At 38.4% G+C, this 24,615-nt stretch overlaps 1 pseudogene; it reads right to left on the bottom strand.

Moving 5' to 3' along the window:
* Nucleotides 1–3,352: 3,352 nt before the first annotated feature.
* On the bottom strand, nucleotides 3,353–20,447 carry LOC136394198 (tripartite motif-containing protein 5-like; annotated as a pseudogene).
* Nucleotides 20,448–24,615: the final 4,168 nt, after the last annotated feature.

The raw sequence follows: 24,615 nt of genomic DNA, 5'->3' as shown, positions 1-24,615 counted from the left end.
ACCTCGTACACATCAGACTTTTTTTTTCCTCCCATCTCATAAGTTGTGAAAAACAAACAAAAAAAACACACACAAAAAAATCAAAAACAACTTTCATATGTCTTCTTTGTCCAGCGTACATGGTTTCATACATGTTTCAACTCTGGACCAAATTTTATAAACCAACTGTTTCTTTGTTCTAGAAAATTCAAAAATATACAAGTAAACACTTTATAGGAAATTTAGAAAAATTTTCAAACAGTTCCTTGTTTTAGACCAGGACTTCTCAACCTCTTCACTACTGACATTTTGATCTAGACCAGTGGTAATCAACCTGGTCCCCATCGCCCACTAGGGGGCGTTCCAGCCTTCATGGTGGGTGGTAGCAGAGCAACCAAAGTATAAGTAAAAAGATAGATTTAACTATAGTAAGTTGTTATTTTTTTTTGTTTTATTTTGTTTTTTATTAATTATACTAGGATGACATCAATAAATCAGGGTACATACGTTCAAAGAAAACATGTCCAGATTATTTTGTCGATCAATTATGTTGCATACCCATCACCCAAAGTTAGATTGTCCTCTGTCATCCTCTATCTAGTTTTCTTTGTGCCCCTCCCCCTTTCCCTTCCCCTCTCCCTCCTTCCCTCCCCCCTCCCATAACCACGACACTCTTGTAAATGTCTCTTAGTCTCATTTTTATGTCCCACCTACATATGGAATAATTCAATTCTTGGTTTTTTCTGATATACTTATTTCACTCTGTATAATGTTATCAAGATCCCGCCATTTTGTTGTAAATGATCCGATGTCATCATTTCTTATGGCTGAGTAGTATTCCATAGTGTATATGTGCCACATCTTCTTTATCCAGTCTTCTATTGAAGGGCTTTTTGGTTGTTTCCATGTCCTGGCCACTGTGAACAACGCTGCAATGAACATGGGGCTGCATGTGTCTTTATGTATAAATGTTTCTGAGTTTTGGGGGTATATGCCCAGTAGAGGGATTGCTGGGTCATAAAGTAGTTCTATTTTCAGTTTTTTGAGGAACCACCATACTTTCTTCAATAATGGTTGTACTACTTTACATTCCCACCAACAGTGAATGAGGGTTCCTTTTCCTCCACAGCCTTTCCAACATTTGCTATTACCTGTCTTGTTATTAATAGCTAATCTAATAGATGTGAGGTGGTATCTCATTGCACTTTTGATTTGCATTTCTCTAATAACTAAAGAAGATGAGCATCTTTTCATATATCTGTTGGCCATTTGTATTTCTTCCTGGGAGAAGTGTCTGTTCATGTCCTCTTCCAATTTTTTTATTGGATTGTTTGTTTGTTTGTTGTTGAGTTTTATGAGTTCTTTGTATATTTTGGATATTGGGCCCTTATCTGAGATGTTGTTTAAAAATATCATTTCCCATTTAGTTGGCTGTCTGTTTATTTTGTTGTCAGTTTTTCTTGCTGAGTAAAAACTTCTTAGTCTGATGTAGTCTCCTTGATTTATTTTTGCCTTCACTTCCCTTGCCTTGGAGTCAAATTCATAAAATGCTCTTTAAAACCAAGGTCCATGAGTTTAGAACCTATGTCTTCTTCTATGTACTTTATTGTTTCAGGTCTTATATTTAGGTCTTTGATCCATTTTGAATTAATTTTAGTACAAGGGGACAAACTGTAGTCAAGTTTCATTCTTATGCATGTAGCTTTCCAGTTTTCCCAGTACCATTTGTTGAAGAGGCTTTCTTTTCTCCATTGTGTTTTGTTGGCCCCTTTATCAAAAATTATTTAACCATATATATATGTGGTTTGATTACTGGACTTTCTATTCTGTTCCAGTGGTCTGAGTGTTTATTTTTCTGCCAATACCATGCTGTTTTGATTGTCGTGGCTCTATAATATAGTTTGAAGTCAGGTATTATAATGCACCCAGATCCATTCTTTTTCTTTAGGATTGTTTTGGCTATTCAGGGTATTTTATAGTTCTATATAAATCTGATGATTTTTTTGTTCCATTTATTTAAAAAATGTAATTGGAATTTTGATGGGAATTGCATTAAATTTGTATATTGCTTTGGGTAATATGGCCATCTTGATTATATTTATTCTGCTTATCCTAGAACAAGGAAAATTCTACCATCTCATTATATCTTTTTCAATTTCCCTTAACAATGCTTTGTAGTTTTCATTATATAGGTCCTTTACATTCTTTGTTATGCACATAAGACTTTTTTACCCAGGAAACTATCTCTGTCAATTTATGAGAAGAGAAAACATAACTCATAGCAACTTAAAAGTTTCATATTCTTTTCAGGAGAGGGCTCCATTTAAGGGGCCCACAGCCTCTGCTAATAAGTAGATGTCCCTCAATACAAAGATTTTTTGTTGTATGTAAAAGTTCAGGTCTTTCCTTGTAATTACATACTTCATCCTTAGTTGGGTGTTTCAGTAAATGAAAGACATGAATGTCCTTGGAGAGTCATTTTTCACTCATATAATAGTGCAGCTAATTCCTAGTGAGTCAGAGATTCAGTCACAGTAGCAACATGGTGACAGAAAGGCAGAGGTAAAAGAACAATTTAGAGATGAATTTCCCCATCTCTATGGATGAGTGCTAAGATACAATTGTGTGCACCCACACAGAGATACTGGAAATTACCACCTTAAAATTCTTTCTCTCAGTCTTCCGAAAAAGGGAATGTAGGAATTCCTGGGGACAGTCAAGAATGAGAGAAGTCAATATTTGACCAAACTGTAACTTTTTCTTTATAGCACTGAAAGTGATTGGGAAAAAATGGGAAATTAAAATGGAAAAATATATGGGAATAGTACCAGAAACAAATTTAACGGCGTGTGCACTGGGCGTGCAGCCTGGGCCCCAACTTCTCAAGTGTCCCGCAACCCCAACTTTACATATTTTCTAATCACACCAAGTTTAAAGGGCCTAATATTTTTTCTGCGCCCGAAGCCTGATCTGATCTTAATCTGCCTCTGGATCCTACCAAGTCCTGAATGAACATCCATTGCAGATAATATACCCCTCCTATTTCATTGGAAGAAGAATGGCACTTACTTTATCTTCTTCAGAACTTTCAGATTGCTGTAAATACAAGGCTGATTTGGGCAAGAAAATGCTTACCTACACTGTTGTTAAGAAATTCCACAATTGTACTTCTGAGTCTTATTGTATCACTGTGAATAAGTTTTCAAAACTGAACAAACAGAGCTAATATTTAAATTCACTTTTCATTAACTAGAATTACTCCAAAAAATGGGGGGGAGGGATATTATGCAGCTAGAAATACTTACTTTACAATTAGCTAAAGTTTAAAGAAAGTTTGATATTTTTCATCAAGTCTTTTATTTCTTAAAACAAAACAAGGGTTATATTTTTGAAAGTATATAAATATGCATTCTTAAAATTATTTTTTCAGTTACACTGAGAGGCAAAATAAAAACTGATAGACAGTAAACTTGATAATGCCTTATATGCTAGAAATTGCAGAAGTTACTGAAAATATTGTTGTTTAATTTTCATAATACTACATAAGGCAACATTTATTATTACTTTTTTACAAATGAGAAATAGAATCCCATAAAATGTAGATTATTTGATTAAGGCCAATATGTAGCCAACCAGAATTATAATAAATTTCTCACTGTCACAAACACACACAAATACACACACAGGCTTTTCTATCACTGGCAGGGTGGTCTTGACAGCAGCACAGAGGTATCTGGGATCTGGATCATGAGAGTCCAATAAAACCATCATAGTGTCACTAAAGGCACAAAACTATTTCATGAGAAACATACACAGCTTATATTTTTCAGTAATTAGCAGAGGAAAAGTTTACTATATGAGACACGTGTTTTATACTTAATGACACTCTCCTTCTCACAATGATACACAGCTATGCTGTGCTTTTTCACACCTGGACTATTTTAAGTAAATTGTATTCAAGTGTATTATTCAAGGTTACACTGCATGTATAGGGAGAGACTGCACTTGAATTCAGACACTCTGGACACAAAACTCCCACTCTTAGCACATATCATTGATGATATTTTCTCGATCACTCCTTGAGGCATAACCAACATCGTGGGGAAACTGACACATCCATGGAGATTCATTCTACAGTGAACGACTCCTATACCAAGTCTTGAATATTATATAAAAGTAGTTTAAAAGCTTTCCTTATTCTTCTCAGTGGCAGAGGAAATGAGATTATAAAATTTTGGCGGAGATGTCACTTGCATACTGGTGTTTCTTATGAGGCATTAGTCATCATCCTTTATATTATATATAATGATGAATTAAGATAGTCTATTAATACAAACAAGGTGTCAAGAAAAATATGACACGAGACAAATTTTCTGCTCTATTGATGAATGAAGGAAGCAGAAATGGAAAAAAAGGGACGCGGCAAGGACAGGTTGGTGAGAATGCTGTAGGTAATTACGCTCAGTGCTTTATGTGCACCTAAGACTGGAGGCTCTTAAAAGAACGTGGATCTTGCTAACACAGTGTCATAGGACCAGGACATGTCATAAGATTGAAAAATGGATACATTCTCTGACAAAATGAACATGAGGAGAATTTATAGATGAGACTCCCCTGGTTTGTGATATTCAAAAATGATACAGTGCCCGCCTCACAGTCTACGAAAACGCCAACACGACAGGGGCGAACAGGCAAGGAAAGGGTTCTTTTCCAGGGACAATTGCTGGATTTATTTTCAAAAGCTTTATATTGACATCGATTCTCTAACCCTATGACCCAAACACCATATTTTGGTTGATATCTAGAGTAGATCAGTGGAGGAAAAACAATTGGTAAAAAAACACTTGCTCTAGGGTATAATTTTGGGATTTGTCCACAATATACTCCCAAGACCCAGGTACTTTTCTGTGACACATCTACCTCCCAATAATGTTTTCCTGATGGGATGATTGGTGAGCCAAGTACAGCATAATTATGATAATCATTGGTCTGATTATTATAATTTGTATTCAATGTTGACACATGTCTTGCTTCTCGCTGATCCTCAGAAATGGTAACAGTTTGAGGATTTATTGGACGACACAGGGTCACGTGAACTGTAGAAAAAATGACAAGGTTGGTTAAGAAATTTGAGGTACTTTTATTTGTGACATTTTAAGAGTAATCTTGAGAATAATGTGAATGGGAACAGGGAAGAACTTAGTTCGATTCTGGGGAGAGGTAGAACACTACAGAAATATAAGATGTATGTGTTTGTGTCTGGAAAGAAAACATGGGGCTCAAGACAGGAGACCCAGCAGAAAATGTAAAATTCTGAAAGAAGATTAAGACAGAGTGATATCACGATATTGTGATATATGCTTACCCCAGTAGTGACGCATATCTGTCAGCCCTGAAATGATAAAAAATCCATAATATTAAATATAAGCAGAGGATTCAGCATTAAAATCTTTTTTTTTTTCAGATTAGAGGAAACAGTGGGGTCCATGTGAGGTAGTGCATGAAAGAAAGAGAAAACAAGACAGCAGGCTACCCCCCATTAAATACGACCATATCCTCCACACATAATATCCATCCTCCTTTGTCTTCTCTGTCCACACTTAGGGACTGAGCCCTCCTCCCTCTTTATCCCACCAGCACAGGAATCCCGCAGCCACCCTCTTGCCCTAGCATTCCTCACCATTCAACTCTTCCAGCACCACTCCCAGGTCAGGAACTTGGAACACTATCTTTTCTTTCTTCTTAAAAGGTTTTGGCTTCTTCAGAGTGAAGGTATTACTCCTAGAAGAGAGAAAAATTGACCTCCAGACCTCTGACTTTTTACCCCTCTTAAACCACTGACTTCTATTTATTCACCCCATTGAAGCACTAGCCTGAGAAAGGAGATACTTGATTGTGAGCAAGCAGAACCATGCTCATGTCCCACTTTATATGTCAATATTTTGTAAGTTTAGAAAGGCCTTAGCCTCTCAAAAGAACAGATTATTCCTTCTAAAATAACAACTAATCTTTTCGTCTACCTCCTGAAATTATATAAAATTATAAGATATCATTTAAAAAAAATTGGTCTCTTACATTAATGTGCGGATAGTTGCTGCATGAATGGGGAAGGATAATACATAAAAGTGAGGTGGCAGAACCTGTTTCCTGGTTTTCTGTGATATTTCAAGTGTGAGAATTCTGTCTGGAGAGGACCAAGACTTTTATATTCTACTCCCCAACAGCGAGACCCGCAGAATAACACCTGAGATTTTATGTTCTCAGGGAAAAACTGGTGACTTGGAAAAGAAGATACTGTGAGCACCATACTAATAATAGAGGTCTGAATTTCAAGTTGAAAGAGCTTGATGCAGCGAAGTCAGTGTACAGATGTAGAAACAAGGGTGCTGCCCTTTCATTCTGGCTTCAAAAGTACATACTCACAGTGTATCAATTGTTTACACCAGGGCCAAAACATTATTTGCAACTGAAGACTGTTATTTGAAAATAAAAAGAACTGTATAGAAGGAGCTGGTTTCTTCTTTTTAATTTAATTTAAATTATAAATATTAATATAATATAAATAACCATATTTTTATAAATTATTAATATAAATATATTAATATCAAAATATAAATGTATATAACTATATATAAATATAAAAATTATATAAAATTTTAACATAATTTAAATATAAAAATGTTGTCTTCAATTCTGGATTGAAGGTAAAGAAGACACAATTACCCATAACACATGAAGTAGCTATGAAATAGGTTTCCTGAGTTATATACAGGCATGCTGAGTAAATAAAATTTATGAAAATATAGGATTCTGATGATGTAACATTTTAGTCCTAATTCTGCTACTGACCCAAACTCTGCAACTTCCACCACCCAAATATCCTATCATAGAAAATGACCCATTCTTAATAGTTATAGAACACTCAAACCATGATATATGAACAGAAATTTAAGATAAAACTACACCCAAATTTTCCAACCCTGAGTAATACTTTTTTCTCATTAACCTCCAGTTAGCTTAAATGGCTTTAAGCCTCTTTTCATAGCACAGATGGACCATCTCTGGTCTCCCACATGTACCTTTCCATGATGCCATTCACATCCTATGGAGAAAAGAGAAAATATGAGTCAAAAATTGTTAAGGCCTCCTAACTTAGAACGCTTCATCATGTCCCCACAATCCCCTGGTTTGGTGGGAATAGAGACGTTCCCAATGTGAGAGTCAACATGTAAAGACTCAGGTCAATCATTCCAGAAGATTCATGTGAGTTGTCAAGTTTCCAAAAAGGCAGAAACATTCTGACTCTCTGTGATGTTGGAATAAGGCTTATAGTGCCTTGAAGTAAGACATATTTATGAGGAAAGAATGTTGCTCAAAATATTTATCCCCTAAAGTTTATAAAGATCCTCATGAGATGTTTTAAGATATCCTTTATTTTTTCATTCTTTCACCATAAATATAATGTGATGAACTATTACTGAAAATATATTATGCCAGCTTGGGAGAATCAAGGATGAATAAATAAGCATATTCCTCAAGAAGTTTACAGGACTCTGCTGAGGAGACAAGAAACAAATGTGCTAATATAGGCTTGTCTTAAGTCTTCCCTCACTCTATACACCATTAATAAATGACCTCACTCACTCTCTAAATTTAACACATACCTACCTGTGCAAATTCTGAGTTCTTATTTTTACTCAAATTTGTTTCTTAAATACAGGCTAATATATTCCCTAGTAAGAAACCCACAAGATCCAATAAATTGGGATGTCTTACATGTACCTTCACCAACCAGACTCTTTCCTCCCTTATTTCCCTTTGTCCATGTTACCAATACCACTCAGTCACTGTCCTATATTTATCTGCATTTCAATCTCCACCAAGCTGGTTTAATTCACATCACTAACAATTTTTAGCAATATTAAATTTCTCATCCTCACATATTTTTTGTTTGAATACATATGTACTAGTATATTTAGCCTCCTTTATCTCAGACTAACTTCTTCTATGACAATAAAAAGGAGACCAACCACTGGATCTATACATGCAAAAAAATTGCTTTGGTCTCTGTATTAGGGCCTTTCTGTGTATATGACAAAAAAATTAAAAGTTGATGAAGTAAAGAAAGAAAATTTGCAAGCCGATGTAACTTTAATCAAAAAGTAAGTTTGAAGCTCACACATTGTCATCAGGATCTGGTATCTGGTCATGTCATTCTCCAAATATTATTTATTTCTTCTATATTGCCTATATGCTCAGTTCATAATGAAAATATGAATCTCCTCATATAAGTTGCAAAAAAAAAAAGGAGAACTTGTCTTCCTTATTATATCAAATAATATGTGGCCTGCAAAGCATTGGTCTCCATTGAATCAGGTGCCCTTATTAAAATATCATTGTGATATTGCTAGAATAATATAAAGCAATGTTAGTGTCAGGCATACATTTTTATTGCAATTAGTTTAGTACTAATCTGAAGTAGATCATGATATAATAGCATGCATATTATAAGGCAAAGAGAAACCACCACCAAAATAAATGAATAGTAGAACTTAAAACTTTTGCTGGAAATTTTTGTTTAACTAAAAAAAAAGCTAGACAATAAGAAATAGAACAATAAAAATTGCAGGCAAAATATAGAAACAATGAACACAACACAAATTAGTAGAGCTACATTGACAATTATATTAAATGTTATGATCTTATTCCATCAATTAAAATGCAGAGATCTTACAATTAAATAAAAAGCAATTTCAATTAATGCCAAATATAAAAGAAACATTTTGGATTTAAAGACACAAATACGGCCAAAGTAAAAAGAGTTCTGGTGAAAATGATCAAATAAGTAAATGAATGCTGTGTTCATCTCCTCCTACACTCACGTGAAAATCATAACTAAATTACAGAGTAACCCCTCTTGAGAACAACATTGGGATGAGCTGAACAGAACTCCTAAAACTAATATAAAGAAGAAGTCACCTGAAAGATGGGTAAGAAGGGAAGAAACAAAATTGGCTGGTCTCACACTCATGAGTGGAGTTTAAGAAATGGAGAAAATATCTTGGCTGCAGAAGTTCCATCTAAAGAATGATGAGTCCTAGCCCCACAATAACCTCCTCTGCCAAAAATACCCATGCCTGGAAGAATGAAAAGCAACTAGAACTCAGTCCAGGTGAGCTGGGGGATTACTATAGACCCAGGCAATCTCTTAAAGTGCCCTACCACAGAATCACTCACTCACAAAGACTTGTGCTAAGTTCCAAAAAAACGCACAAAGCTTGCAAAGCATCAGGAACATATTTGAAGAAAATGAATTGTCTGGCTTCGAATCACAGGCTGAAGGAGTGAATCTTTCAGGGACTCATGTACCAGCAGTTGCCACTGTTCCCTTGTTGATCCCTAGACATACATAGCTTACAGAGGCAGAACAACACCAAATCTGAGTCTCCACTAACCTGGCTAACACCATTCACCATTCCTACCCCATACTGGTGATTCTCTAAGACCCCACAACAACCAATTCAAGCCTCTGTCCCAATCTCTTTCAGAGGTTAAGCCACATAAGCAGCTCACTTAATACCCTGAATTGATGGTTTTTCTTGAGTCTCTCAAATATCCACAAATGATACACAAACAGCGGCTGACCTCAGGGTACAATTTACCTGTTGCAAAAGAGCCCTATCTTGCACTAATGGCAGCTGATCTTGGACACAAGATAGCCTCTGCAATGCACCTTCAAGCCCAACACGGACAACCAGCAACCTCAGATCACTTTGTAGCTTCTAACAGGTGGTGCTGGGCCAGACACAGGCAGTGTCTGACCTTAGCACACACCAAGAGGCCCCAGGACCAACAAACTTGGTGACCAGGTTCAAAACACTCCAGAGCACCTTCCAATTTGCACCACAAATGACAAACACAGAGGGTGGACCCAGCAAGCACTAGAGCCCTGTTAAAATGAATCATTTTTCATAAAGAAAGCCATCATATAATAGCTTGCTTACTGTATTTAATGCCATTCTAAACAGCTACTCAGCCAGAAGATCAATCCCATCCACCAACATGTCAACAGCAATCAAGGCTCAACTACAACAGCAGAGAACACATAATCCACACTTGAACATTTCTGAAGTGCTTGGTTTGGTGAACAGGGAAATTGCACCCAAAAGCCACTCTGCTTAGATTGGGAGACATGGCAGATATATTAATATAAACATAACAACATAGGGAGAAAAACAAAATGAGGAGAAAAAGAAACATGTCGCAGATGGAAGATCAGGACAAATTTTTTTTTAAAAATGACAACAAAAAGAAAGAAGCAACCTACCAGATACAGAATTCTAAACACTGGTTATCAGGATGCCCATTGAACTTAGAGAAAACTGAGATGATCTCAGCAAGAACCTTCTCACTGAGATATAGCAAACATAATAAGAAAAGATATAAAGCATAAAAAGGACCTAGTAAGAAATGAAGAATAATAAAGAATATTAATAGGAGCAAGAGAAAAGTAATTAGTTACCTACAAGGGAGCTCCAACAAACTATTAACTGATTTGCAATAAAAACTCTGAAGATGGAAGGAATTAGCATGAAATATTCAAGGTGATAAAAAGCAAGTATCTACAACCTAGCTACTCTACCCAGCAAAACAATTATTTAGAATGGAAGGAGACATAAAGAGCTTCACAGATAAGAAAAAGCTGAACCAGTTCACCATTGCCAAACCAGTATTACAAGAAATGTTAAAAGGCCTTAAGAAAAGAAGAGAGCCCTGGCCAGTTGGCTCAGTGGTAGAGCGTCGGCCTGGCATGCAGGAGTCCCAGGTTCGATTCCCAGCCAGGGCACACAGGAGAAGCACCCATCTGCTTCTCCACCCTTCCACCTCTCCTTCCTCTCTGTCTCTCTCTTCCTCTTCCGCAGCTGAGGCTCCATTGGAGCAAAAATGGCCCGGGCGCTGAGGATGGCTCCATGGCCTCTGCCTGAAGTGCTAGAATGGCTCTGGTCACAACAGAGCAATGCCCCAGATGGGCAGAGCATCTCTCCCTCTTGGGCATGCTGGGTGGATCCCGGTCGGGCTCATGTGGGAGCCTGTCTGACTGCCTCCCCATTTCCAAATTCAGAAAAAATAAATAAATAAAATAAATAAATAAATAAATAAAATTTAAAAAAGGATTTGACTTAAAAAAAAAAGAAAAGAAGATATGTAACAAAAATATGAATAATAAAATGATCAAGAATATAGAACACATGACCAATATTATAAATCAGATCAATCTAACTGGCATTTCTAGACCTTGTCATTCAATTAATGCACAATACACATTATTTCAAATTCATAAAAAAATGGGCATAGACTATTTTAGGGTATAAATTAAGTGTCAATACATATAAAAGACTAAAATGATAAAATACATGCTTTCTGATTGAGTAATTAAATTTAAAATATACGTAAAATGTCACCAACTATTTGTAAATTTACATAGTTTCAAATGTTCTAAGGGTTAACAAAAGCACAAATCACAAAGTAAATTTCAATATAAATAGAACTGATTGAAAATACAATAAAAAGCATAGAATACACTAAAACTAATTTTTTATATCATTAAAATGATAACAAAATTAATTGTATAAAATCAGTGGTCTAAATTCCACTGAAGGAAAAGTAACAGCAAGCTGAACAATACACACACATTCGTGAGTGCATGTGCATATACATATATACACCCAGAGAAAACTATAAAATTGACACCAGAAATTAATGCTATAGAAAGGTGGAAAATAAATAAATAAAAAAAAAACCTTGTTTTAGAAAAACAACAGAAAATTTAACCAATCATACCTAAATTGACCCCCAATAAAGTAAATCATCATTCATAAAAAAAAAGAGAGAACATTACTGTGAGTACAATAGAAATCAAAGACTTTAAAGGGGATTATAATGCCTTTCATGTTTACATATCTGACAACTAAGAATGGACAAATATTTTAAAAATGTGCATTATCAAAAAGTGACATATAAAATAAAAAAAAAGAAAAACTAAGAAAATCTAATACAAGAAAGAAAGTATTTTAAATCTTTCCAAAAGGAGCGCCCAGAATGAAATTGGTTTGATTGGTTAATATATTGAATAGTTAAACTAAGAAAATACCAATCCTGCACAGTTGTTTATTAAAAAAAAAATAGAAACAGTAAAAAAAAAAAATCTCAATTCATTTTATGATAAAAAAAAAAACTCTCTTGGGGTATGAAGTGGTATCTGAAAACAGTTCTAGACTAAAACACAAATATGGAGCCCTATATAATATAATATAATATAACTGGATAAAATGAAGCTTCTCTCAGATTTTGCGCTGTAATTTATACATTAATAAAAACAAGATTTTCGCCTGACCTGTGGTGGCGCAGTGGATAAAGCGTAGACCTGGAATGCTGAGGTCTCCAGTTCAAAACCCTGGGATTACCTGGTCAAGGCATATATGGGAGTTGATGCTTCCTGCTTCTCCCCTCTTCTTTCTCTCTCTCTCTCTCTCTCTCTCCCCTCCTTCTCTCCTCTCTAAAATGAATAAATAAAGTCTTAAAAAAAAAAAGAAGCCTCAAAAAAAAAAAAACCCACAAGATTTTCCATGGGAATTCATTCCTTCAAATACTCCTGTAATTAGAGATGCAGAGAAGGGTACTTCAAGACCAAAAGAACCTCAGTGTCACCAGGAACAGCATAAATGAACAGTAGAGAAAAAAAACATTAGTCTTTATATTTCTCAAGTTCAGATGCTAAGTCTTCTCCCCAAGTCCTACCTGCAACAGCTCCACTGTTGACCCCTGCAACCGATGCTCCAGATCTGACATGAGATCTCTCACCAACTGGCTCTGCTGGGCCAGCTCACTCTCCTCCTCTTCCAGGTCACAGAGAATCTCTTCCTTCTCCTTCTCCAACTTTTGCAGGTCAATCTGCTCTTCATTGTCCAGGATACCTCTCAATTTTTGAAAACACTTCTGAACACATTGGCTCTCACTTTGTATGTGATGCTTTAGAATAGAGAAAAAGAGAAAGGGACTCATGCTATCAGTCAGAGATGAAGCCAATAAAAGAATTATTTAATTTGGAAGTTCTCACAAGGCAGGGGGATGGAGCAGAAGAGCAATTCTTGGGGAAGCTGACTTTTCTTATTATTTTCTCTTGATTACATTACAAAAAACATGGTCTAAAGTCCGGATTATTGAGGCTAACCCTGAAACAAAATGAGACACCTGGGTGTAGCATGACTATCATACAGCTGCCCAGGACAGTCATGCCACCCTGCATTACTCCTGACTCCCTCACCACCCTCTTTCTAACATTAACACCAGGGATAGCGCTATGACCTCTGGAAGCGTTCAAGACTTGAAATATTCACAGAAATGAACAAAGAATTTGTTAGCCAAGCCATCCTCACCAGATTCTCTATAAGAATAACATAACTACAAATATTTGTGGCATGTTTATATTCAGCCCCACTCCTATCACAGAAAAGATAAAGAATGCCTAATCAATGACTCTGGACATATCAGCTCAGGGAACAAAGAGGAAGGGAGCTCTTTGTGACTAACACCCAAGGTCCTGCCCAGATTCTTGTCTAACTACCTCAGGAAGTGTCTCCTCCTACCTTCCAGGAAGTTTTCTCCTCTCTGATGTCAGCTCCCAACTTCTCAGCATTCTGCTGCTCTGTCCTCAGCTTGTCCAGAGCTGCTCGGAGCTTCTCCTGGGAGAGAGAAATCACACCTGAGTCCAGATATGGGCTTTCTCGCATCAGTGTAGAGGATGCATTGGGAAAAAATCAATCTGATCTCCAAAGAAATTAGAGATGACAACAACTGTGAGAATCTGTAACTTGAAGGAAAGCTACAGTAGTGAATGAGTTTTTTTAAGACTCAGATGATAGAGGTCAACATGCCATTGTCAAGAGGGGTTTTAACGAGTTGTACACTTGAACTCTGTGTGGTTGGGTGAAACAATATCACCCACATAAATTCAATTAATAGAAATAAATAAATAAATTACTATCACACCATATACAAAAAAAAAAAAAAGATATATTGAGAAGTTTGATTCTCTTTGTCTTAAAAGAAGAAGCATGATCCTGTAATGAGAACATAGGTTCCAATCCATCCAGGTGCCCAGTTACCCCTCCTGTTCAAAGAGAAACTGACAACTATGCTTGGGCACCAAAACTCCAAATATCAACACAAAATATAAAAATATCTGCTTCTGGTTTAAACTCTGCTCATCATGTTGTAATTAAGTGGAATGCAGAGAAATGTTCTTCAGGTACTGGAAGGTGAGCATAGGAAGAATACTGATCAGGCTCTGGGCTCTGGTGGCAGGGTATTTAGAATGAAAAGCAAAGTGGAGATTTCCCATCAAGTACCATTTTCTGCCCTGTCTTTCCCCCATCCTGATCTGTTACCTTGTACTCCTGGGCAACCTCCTCCATGAGGAATGTGTGGTGATCACAGTGTTCTTGAGACTGCTCACAAAGTCAGCAAATGAACTTTCCATCCTCCTTACAGAAGAGCAAGAGTTTCTCTCCATGGCACACACAGAGATCTCTCGTTTGCTCCTCTTCTGGGCTCAGCTTGACCTCCCTGAGCATCTCCACTATGTTGGCCATATGCCGATTAGGCCACAGGCTCCCAGGGTGGTAACTGATTCGGCACACAGGGCAGCTGCCCCCTTCTTCCTGTCCATTCACAGAGTCCTTGTTGTTTGCAGTGATGCAGGTTTGGCAGAAGCTGTGCCCACAGCCCAGGCTCAGGGGTTCTGTCATGAGCTCCAGGCAGATGGGGCAGGTCACCTCCTCCTTTATGGTCACCAGGATTCCTGAAGCCATCAGAGCTGCTCTCCGGCTCCTATCTGTCTTGATCTGAGGCTCCTTTTGCTCACAGATTCCTGCTTCATAGAAAAGGTTAAAAGAAGGCAGAGTAAGAAAGGTAGGCATACATCAATACTAACTGTGGGCAGGGAAAGAACAAATATTGAAGGACAAAAAGAAAAGATAGAAAGACAAAAAAAGACATGATTACTTGATAGAAAATAAGACTTTTTATAATCATTTTAATTACTTTTAGTTCATCTGACATGACAAATTTCATTTTCCTCTGTGCAATGGTTGTTATTGTCCTTTACTCTTATTGAACAAAAGAATGATCTTAGGCCTTTCTACTAAGATCCTGTGTGACCCACCTTCTCTCCTGCTTCTTTCGCATGCGCAACACATCCTCAAAGGTAAAAGCACCGAACCACTTCTGCATCATGGTTTTCCTACCTGCTATTCTCTCAGTATGCAATGCTGCCCTGTTATTAGTAGGACTTGCTCTCACCCATAACCTTCTCCTTACAGGTTTCTTTATCAGAAAGACCTGCTCTGATTTGCAAGTTTACTCTGTAACCATTGCCTTCATTTCTAGTATGTTTGAAATGATTGCTATTATCATGACATAATCTGTGGCAATGTGCTTGTGTATGTGGCAAGAGGAAATCTTTTATCAGATGTGTACACAAAAACAGTGTGTCACTTTCAAAGATCATTTATTTTCAAACAAGGAGTCTGGATAAACCTAATATACTCAGGTCCCTCTTCAGAAGCATTTTCCTACCTCTTTAAAGTTAATCAAAAACTAACAGGTAACTTAGGAGATTCTGGGGATACCTTTGTTTATAAATGATAAAATTTAGCATTGGCTCATAAATATGCCAAAGACATTGACAAGAGCCGAAAGATGTTGGGCAGATAAAATATATTATGCTCACTTTGTTAAAGATGGCGCTGCCCACGAGTAGGCCATCACCCAGGTGATATTAATGTGTGTTGGGGGCAGGCTGTGGGCAGGCAGGATCCTTGTAGCCTGGGGATTGGTTTTAGGACTAAGCCTTTCACATCCTTTTTGATGTGGGATGATACAATCCTATCATGCCTCAGAAAGTGACTTTGTATTAGAGACTTACCTATTTTGTGTATTGGATTAAAGGTTTGGATTTCTACACTATAAAATAGGGGCAGAACGGGAGCTTGCTCTTAGTTCCTGAGATTAGCATTAGAGAAGAGAGAGCAGAGAGGAGAGCAGAGAAAGGCCACGTGGAGGAGGCCAGGAGAAGCAGCCAAGATGGTGGAGTGCTGAGTGAGAAGCCAGTTTGTGCAGTGTTTGTGCAGGGAGAAGGAAGGAGATGGGGAACAGAGGTGAATAAGTCTGGTGAGCTAGAAACCTTTGATTCTAGGAAACTCGGATAAGTCAGTAGCTTTGTGAGCACTGAATGTGAGTGGGTTTTGGAGCCCAGTGTGTGTTTTTACTTGCCCGCTGGGTGCAAGCTTGGATTAAAGATGATGGCCCATCAGTTTTTGGCTCCGTTGTTTCTTTACCGACTGACCGAATCCAATGCGAACCTGCATGGGCCAGGCAACTGTGATGGCAGCCCTGGCTGCTGGCTTGACAGATGTATATGTATGTGGATGGTGGAAGGAAGGCAGTATAAACATATCCCTATGATCACACGTAACATACCTGAAAAAATAGAAACACAGAGGAAATCAATATCAGCTTGTGAAAATAGTCTCCCAATTTTTGTCAAGATCATTAATTTTTAATGACTATGAATCACATGTGTAAAGCCAGTAGCCATGGCCAGCATTACAGCCGCCTGGCCTATGCAGGTTCGAATTTGATTCAGATAGACGGTAATGAAACAATGGAGCCAAGAACTGGTGGACTATTAGCTTAAATCCTAGCTTGAACCGGCAGGGAAAAAATACACACTGTGGGAAAACACTTCCCTTTCCATTCACTGCTCCCAAAGCCACTGACTTATCTGAGTTTTCTAGAATCAAAGGTTTCTAGCTCAACAGCCTTATTCACCTCTGTGCCCGATCTCCTTCTCTCTGCACAAACTCTGGACAAACTGGCTTTTCCTTCAGCACCTCACCATCTTGGCTGCTTCTCTTCTCCTCCACATGGCCTTTCTCTGCTCTCCCCCAGCATGGGGTCCTCTGCCCCATCTTATAGTGTAGAAATCAAAAGCTTTAATCCAATATACAAACAAGGAAGTCTCCGATACAAAGTCACTTATCTGAGGCATAATTGGGATTCCTCATGAGAGTGCACCAACCCACATCATGCAACAGTTAAGGGTGTGTGGAAAAGCTTAGTCTTAAAACTGAGCTTTAGGCTATAACGACCCTCCATGCTTACAGCCTATCCCCCACACCCAATACAAACTATAAGCTAGCAAACATATATATCATAATTAAAAACTTTTTTGATCAACAACATGCTAACAGCTAAACTAATACACATCAACATACTTATGAGTCTAAATGGAGCATTTAATCCACTATGACCCTGACACCCCTGTAAAGTAACAGTAACATAATCAGCCATATATTAGAAACAAGCTGATGTTAAAAACACTGCTAGAGACATATACATGTTGTTGGGAAATCAAAGAATGGTCAGATAAAAGGTTGTCCAACTTAAAAATATAAAGGTTGAATGGAACCAAAGATAAAGGAAATATGGCATACGAGAGAGGAAAAACTGTTTCGGGTGAAGGAAGTGGCTTGTTTGTAAAAATGCACCACCTTGTCTGAGTTTGAAAATGCCGTTGCGGCTGGGTGCACAGAAAACTACTGGGCCTTTAGTATCACATGAGCCTGCAGTGACCCTGACACATGGCACTTCTTCAATTGTCTAACACTTAGGGCTTCTTTTCCAGAAGCAAAGAAAGTTAGCCATGTTTAATCATCAGAGAAGAGGGAGAAAGAGTTAGCTTTGCCTTTGCTTGGTGGTATGTTAGATGAATCCAGTGTGGAATTGGGAAAATAGCCCAGAGACCATAAGCTGTTAGCTCCTGGCTACAGAGACTGTTCCAGATCAGGTTTTGATGAACAGCAAGATCAGAGTTAGTCATTGTATCAGGGGTAGATGTTAAATGAGGTCTACCTGTGTTCATAACTCCAGAATGGTCTAAACATGGGTGTAGGGCCACCAATTATTTCTCATGCTATTCAAGATCCAGTTCATCCTGAGACTAATCAATACCCTACTTGGGCAAATCAGTTTGTAAAATGCGTTTGTTTTACTGGTTTATATTTTGCATTGGCCTGGGCAGTGCCATGTGTATGTAATCTGTGAAAGGCTGTGGTGCTTGTCCTCAGGGCAGCAGATTGCAAATTGTGGATTAACTTTCTGCCTGGGAGGGGCCATTATATTGCTAATGTTTTCTGGAGAAGGCATTTTTTCTCCTGCCTGGGTTTTACCAGGAGAGAAGGAGTGCAGATGTGGAACCAGAGCTGAGGGACTTTAAGAGCTCAGCTGAGCCTGGTGGGAAACTTTCATTCCAGGAGTCACTGGAGAAGATTTTCCTTGTTGTGGAATGGAAGAATGCGCCAGGGCTCTGAGAGCTCTGAATGAGAGGAATCGATCTTCCCTGCTGTTTGCTAGTCCACCAGTATGAGAATTTAATATACAGAATGGCCCACCATTTTTTGGCGCCACTGTTTCTTTACTGTCTGCCTGAATGCAATGAGAACCTGCATGGCCACAATGGCAGCAGCCTCTGGCCATACAACCCTATAGAAGAGGGAGGAGCAGAGTATGCATTCTTGAAGCTGCAGAACTTTGTCACAATGGGGGTTCAAGGAAATAAGGTCAAAGCAGCTGCTGCCCAGGACACAGAAGAGGAAAGTGCAGAGAAACCTGAGCCCCCTCTCATGGAGGGAACTCCACTGTTGGGCAGATAAAATGTATTATGCTCACTTTGTTAAAGATGCCGTCGCCCAGGTGATATTAATGTGTGTTGGGGGCAGGCAGGTTCATTGTAGCCTGGGGCTTGGTTTTGGGATTGAGCCTTTCTCACCCTTTTTGATGTGGGGTGGTACAATCCAATCATGCCTCAGAGAAGTGACTTTGTATTAGAGACTTCCCTATTTTGTAGATTGAATTAGAGGTTGTGAAACTACACTATAAAATAGGGGTAGAACGGGAACTTGCCTTCTTGGTTCCTGGAATAGCATTAGAGAGCAGAGCAGAGAAAGGCCACGTGGAGTAGGCCAGGAGAAGCAGCCAAGATGGCAGAGTGCTGAGTGAGATGCCAGTTTGTGTAGAGTTTGTATCTGGGATAAGGAAGGAGATGGGGAACAGAGGTGAATAAGTCTGGTGAGCTAGAAACCTTTGATTCTAGGAAACTCGGATAAATCAGTAGCTTTGTGAGCACTGAATGTGACTGGGTTTTGGAGCCCAGAGTGTATATTTTTACTTGCCCGCCGGTTGCAAGCTAGAATTAAAGACTATGGCCTATCAGTTTTTGGCTCCACTGTTTCTTTACCGACTGTCTGAATCCAATGCGAACCTGCATGTGAATGGCCACGATGGCGGTTTCTGGCTTTACATCCACCCTACCTGGTGCCCAGTGACTCCAGTGTCCACAGCAGGCAGGGAGATTGGTGTGGGAACATGAGTAGTGTCTGCACTGCAGAGATATCACAAATGCCCAGACCATCCTTGAGGACCTGTTTGGTAGTGCCCCATATCAGGCTCCCTAACCCTGATGTACTGCCCATGAGATCCTTAGGGGTTTAGGGAAACGGAGGTTCCTCTTTTTTTAAATCCTTATTCAGAAAGTTAGGTTTAACATGGTGACATTGATTAGTAAGAGTACAGAGGTTTTAGGTAAACATTTCTATAGTATTTAAACTATTTATTACGTTATATACCCACCATCCAAAGTCAAATCATTTTTTGTCACCTTCTATTTGTTCCCCTATGATTCCTGTCTTAAAGCCTAATGCCCAGGAATTAAAGGACTTATAGGAAATGCCCTAGGAACCAGCACAAAAGCAAAAGTTAGAGAAGTGCCTCAGACCATCTGTGAAGGAGTAGTACCCTTTTCTGGAGACAGAGATGTGGTGGTGGAGATGGGGAGGGTGGGAGGTTCATTGGCCTACCACCCCCTACCTTGCCAGCTCAGGGCTGCATCTGCCTGTAACCAGTCAGAGCCACTTGGTGTACTGCCCCATCTTGCTGCTTCAGCCCCTCTGCCAGAGCTGACTGGAGAGTGCCCACACCCAGCGCCCTCCCAGGAGCATCACCCCTGCCCCACTATGGGGACAGGAGCCACTTCTGCCACCTAGCTCAGGCCCCGCAGAAGCCATTAGATCTAGCAGCCCTCTCAGTGATCTCACATTAATCTCCTAGATCTGCTGACTGGGTTGAAGGGGTGGAGGATGTGTTTCATTGCCCCAGCATCTGAATGAAAGAAGGCAGAGTTCTTATCAGGCTACTACCCCTGAGAAACTGCACAGAGCACAGAGGAAACTCACCACAATCTTTCAGGGTAAAAAGCCGATTCACTTGTTCTAGAGTTCCAGCCTGAGGGGCAGACATGATCACGATTCCCTCTCCAAACCAGAGGCTTGAAGTCCACAGAAGATCTTGAAGACAAGGTGAAAATGAAAGTTAAAATTCTTTGGAGCGTAGCAGAGAGCAGAACATTTATAGACCAATAGGAGGCCTTCACCAGAGCCCCTGGGAAATACGAAGGCTTTGTGCCTGTGTCAGTCAGTGAGAGCTTTCTCCCTACATGCCAAATTTGGGTTCGATCCCAGGTCAGGACACACACAACATTCAAACAATGATGGCATGAATAAATGGAACAACAAACTGCTGTTTCTCCCCCCACCCAACTCCCTCTGTCTCTGCTTCTCTTTCTGTCTCCCTTCCTCTTTCTCTAATATCAATAATATGAAGATAAATTTTTAAAAAGTGCAAAGACTGCCTGACCTGTGGTGGCGCAGTGGATAAAGCGTTGACCTGGAAATGCTGAGGTTGCTGGTTCAAAACCCTGTGCTTGCCTGGTCAAGGCACATATGGGAGTTGATGCTTCCTGCTCCTCCCCCTTCTCTCTCTTCTCTCTCTCTCTCTCCTTTCTGAAATGAATAAATAAATAAAAATTTTAAAAAAAAGTGCAAAGACAGGTGCTGCAGAAACACTCACCACCATAATAGCATTTTTCCTGCTCTTAATGAAGGAGGAACATAGACTTACTCATTTCTAAGGATAACTGCAGCCCATCAGCTCCCTGGAGAGAGTGAGGCTGACCAGGAAAGGGCAACATTGACATGCATATGTCATTGCAGAGGGGGCCCATACTGACTGCTGACCCTGCCTCTATCACTGAGAGTAATGATGTGACCAATACCTGAAAATGGAGATATGTCTGGGCAGGTGGAGAAAAGGCTTTCTCATGAGAGAGAATTGATATAAAAATAAAGAAGAATGTCAAATCAACTTATATTTAGCATATTCACTTAGATTAAATATGATATTGCAGTACTTAAGACAGGGGTCCCCAAACTACGGCCCACGGGCTGCATGAGGCCCCCTGAGGCCATTTATCTGGCCCCCGCCGCACTTCTGGAAGGGGCACCTCTTTCATTGGTGGTCAGTGAGAGGAGCATAGTTCCCATTGAAATACTGGTCAGTTTGTTGATTTAAATTTAATTGTTCTTTATTTTCAATATTGTATTTATTTCAGTTTTGTCTTTTTACTTTAAAATAAGATATGTGCAGTGTGCATAGGGATTTGTTCATAGTTTTTTTTATAGTCCGGCCCTCCAACGGTCTGAGGCACAGTGAACTGGCCCCCTGTGAAAAAAGTTTGGGGACCCCTGACTTAAAAGATAGGTAGCTATGAAAAAATAAGAGTTTCTCTCATAATAAAAAATAATTACTACATGCACAACACAGTATAGTTTACTATAGCAGAATGTTATACTATGAGCCTCTAGGAGGTATCCATTTTGTCTTACTGAAGCTTTAACCCTGATAAATTGTAATGGCTTGAAAATTTAACTGGTTATATCCCATATGAAGTCCTTTTATATAAGAAAGACAATATGATTGATAGCTGAAATAGAAAATTTAAAGTGAACATTTAGAGAAAAAAAATTATAACCTAGAATAGATACTTTAAAAATATAAGATAAAATATATTTGGAAATTTAAAAAGTGAAATATTTATTATACAAAAAGATAAGATACAAATGATGTGGTTTCTCAATCAAGGTATTTTACTTGAAAGCATAAGAAAGGTACTAATATTCAAAGTAGACTAGCATTCATTCTTATCAATCATTATTTCAAATCCATAGAAAAGCAATCAACATCAATCTGGACCCTTGCTTTTATATGTTAGGAAATGAAAAAGTTACTGCAAATATTCTATTCCTTTTTATTTTGTTTTTGTTTTTTTTTATTTTTCTGAAATTGGAAACGGCTAGGCAGTCAGACAGACTCCCACATGGGCCCGACCAGGACCACCCAGCATGACCACCAGGGGGCGATGCTCTGCCCATCTGGGGCAATGCTCTGTTGTGACCAGAGCCATTCTAGCACCTGAGGCAGAGGCCATGGAGCCATCCTCAGTGCCTGGGCCAACTTTGCTCCAATGGAGCCTCAGCTGCCGGAGGGGAAGAGAGTAACAGAGAAGGAGAGGAAGAGGGATGGAGAAGCAGATGGGCGCTTCTTCTGTGTGCCCTGGCCAGGAATCGAACCCGGGACTCCTGCACACCAGGCTGACGCTCTACCACTGAGCCATCCAGCCAGGACAAACATTCTTTTTCTTAAATTTCACAATTATCATGTTATTCTCTGTATTTTTCTTTCTGATGAGAAACTTCATTCAATTTAATTTAATAATGGCCAGTAAGTAACAATATCAGTATGGTTATGAAATTCTATTCGATTTCAAAGTCAAGGCTCTAAGCTGTGCAGTGTTCATTCTCTATAACATGTCATCTGTAACAGCACCCTGGCCATTAAGTATTCAAAATAATTTAAGTCATTATCAGGAGTAGCCTCTTCTTTATTAATGGATACTGGATTGAGCCCATCCATCAATATATCCTGGCATCTAAAATTTTTCCATGATGCTCTAGGTTCCTACTGTAAATCAGCATGTCTTAAGTTTTCCTTCTGATGCTACATCGTAGGAAATTTAGCTCCTAACTTTTCTTGGAGGTTCAACTGCAGAAAAGGCATCTAGGCTGGAGAAAAAAGGACCCATAATCCTGCCTCCTCCTCTCATTAGCTGTGGACACTAAAACATACTTCATAAATTTATAAATTTTTTTCAAATTCCTGATAAGAATTCTTTCTTTTCTGATATTTTTGGAAGTAAACTTTGATAAAGATACCTTCCATATAATTATGCATATAATTGTATATTCATAATGATGTGGGTATGTGTATACAGAAGTATAAATGTGCATGTGCATACCTTTCTCAGGCCAAGTATATTACTTCACATTCTATTAAGACAATTAATTACCCTTCTAGATCTTAATGTGGAGTCTGTGCTCTCAACCCTAATTTATATTGTAGGCCTTTCTAAGAAAATTTGTCCCTTTACTATCCTGAGTAAGTCTATTTCTTATCAAATTTGAAATTCATTTTAAAAGTAAGAAAAGAAAAGTGAAATGCGTGGTATACAGGGTGTTATACTCAGATGTTTCACCACAAGGAAAAGGCCTGAACACAAAAGACTGTCCCTAATCAAAATAGCAGTCCCAAAATATGAATCCCTGCAGGACAGATTTGGGAAACATACATTTATGGGATTATGACAGATCCCCAATAGAGAGTTTTAAAACATTCAGTCCCAACCTGGGTGTAAAAAGTTCTATAACACAGGCTGGAATGGAATGGCCTTGACAGCAGAGTATGATAACTTGACAAATGAGACATCAGTAGAATCATTTCCTGGTTTTTTGAGAGCAAACAACCTGTTGCACAGGACACTTACATAGTTTATATTTCTCAGAGATCATAAGAGCAAACACTTATTATATTGAGCAGGATGTTTAAATAGGTGTTTTACATTAAGTGACAGATCTACACCATGATCATAAGAGTTAGGTGCACTTTAAAATTACAATTTGTGTGTTATGAAAAGAAACAAAAATGTGTTCATTGTTACCTATCTAATAAAAGAGACAGGATTTGAACTCAAGCACTCTGAAACATAAAATTTCCATTCCGAATGCATATACGGTATTACTTTTGTTTTTTTCCCTCAGTCTCTGATGACGCTGTGTTCTATATCTTTGAAGTAAGTCATTGGTATTTTAATCATATTGCATTCAACTTATAAATTGCTTTGGGTAATATAGACATTTTAATGATGTTTATTCTTCCTAACCATGAGCATGGTATATGCTTCCACTTGTTTGTATCTTCCCTGATTTCTTTTATCAATGTTTTATAATTTTCCGAGTACAAGTCTTGAATATCCCTGGTAAAATTTATTCCTAGGTACTTTATATTTTTGGTTGGAATGGTAAAGGGAATTGCTTCCTTAATTTCTCTTTCTGACAGTTTATTGTAATGGTATAAAAATGCCTCTGATTTCTGAGTATTAACTTTATATCCTGCCACCTTGCTGAATTCATTTAACAGGTCTAGTAGTTTTTTGACTGAGACTTTCAGGTTTTCTATATACAATATCATATCATCTGCAAACAATGATAGTTTTACTTCTTCTTTTCCAATTTGGATGCCTTCTATTTCTTTTTATTCTCTGATTGCTGTGGCTAGGACTTCCAAAAC

The sequence above is a fragment of the Saccopteryx leptura genome, chromosome 1, assembly GCF_036850995.1.
Source record: "Saccopteryx leptura isolate mSacLep1 chromosome 1, mSacLep1_pri_phased_curated, whole genome shotgun sequence".
Classification (NCBI taxonomy): Eukaryota; Metazoa; Chordata; class Mammalia; order Chiroptera; family Emballonuridae; genus Saccopteryx; species Saccopteryx leptura.
Note: the sequence above shows the minus strand (reverse complement) of the source record. Positions and strands in the feature narration are given on the sequence as shown.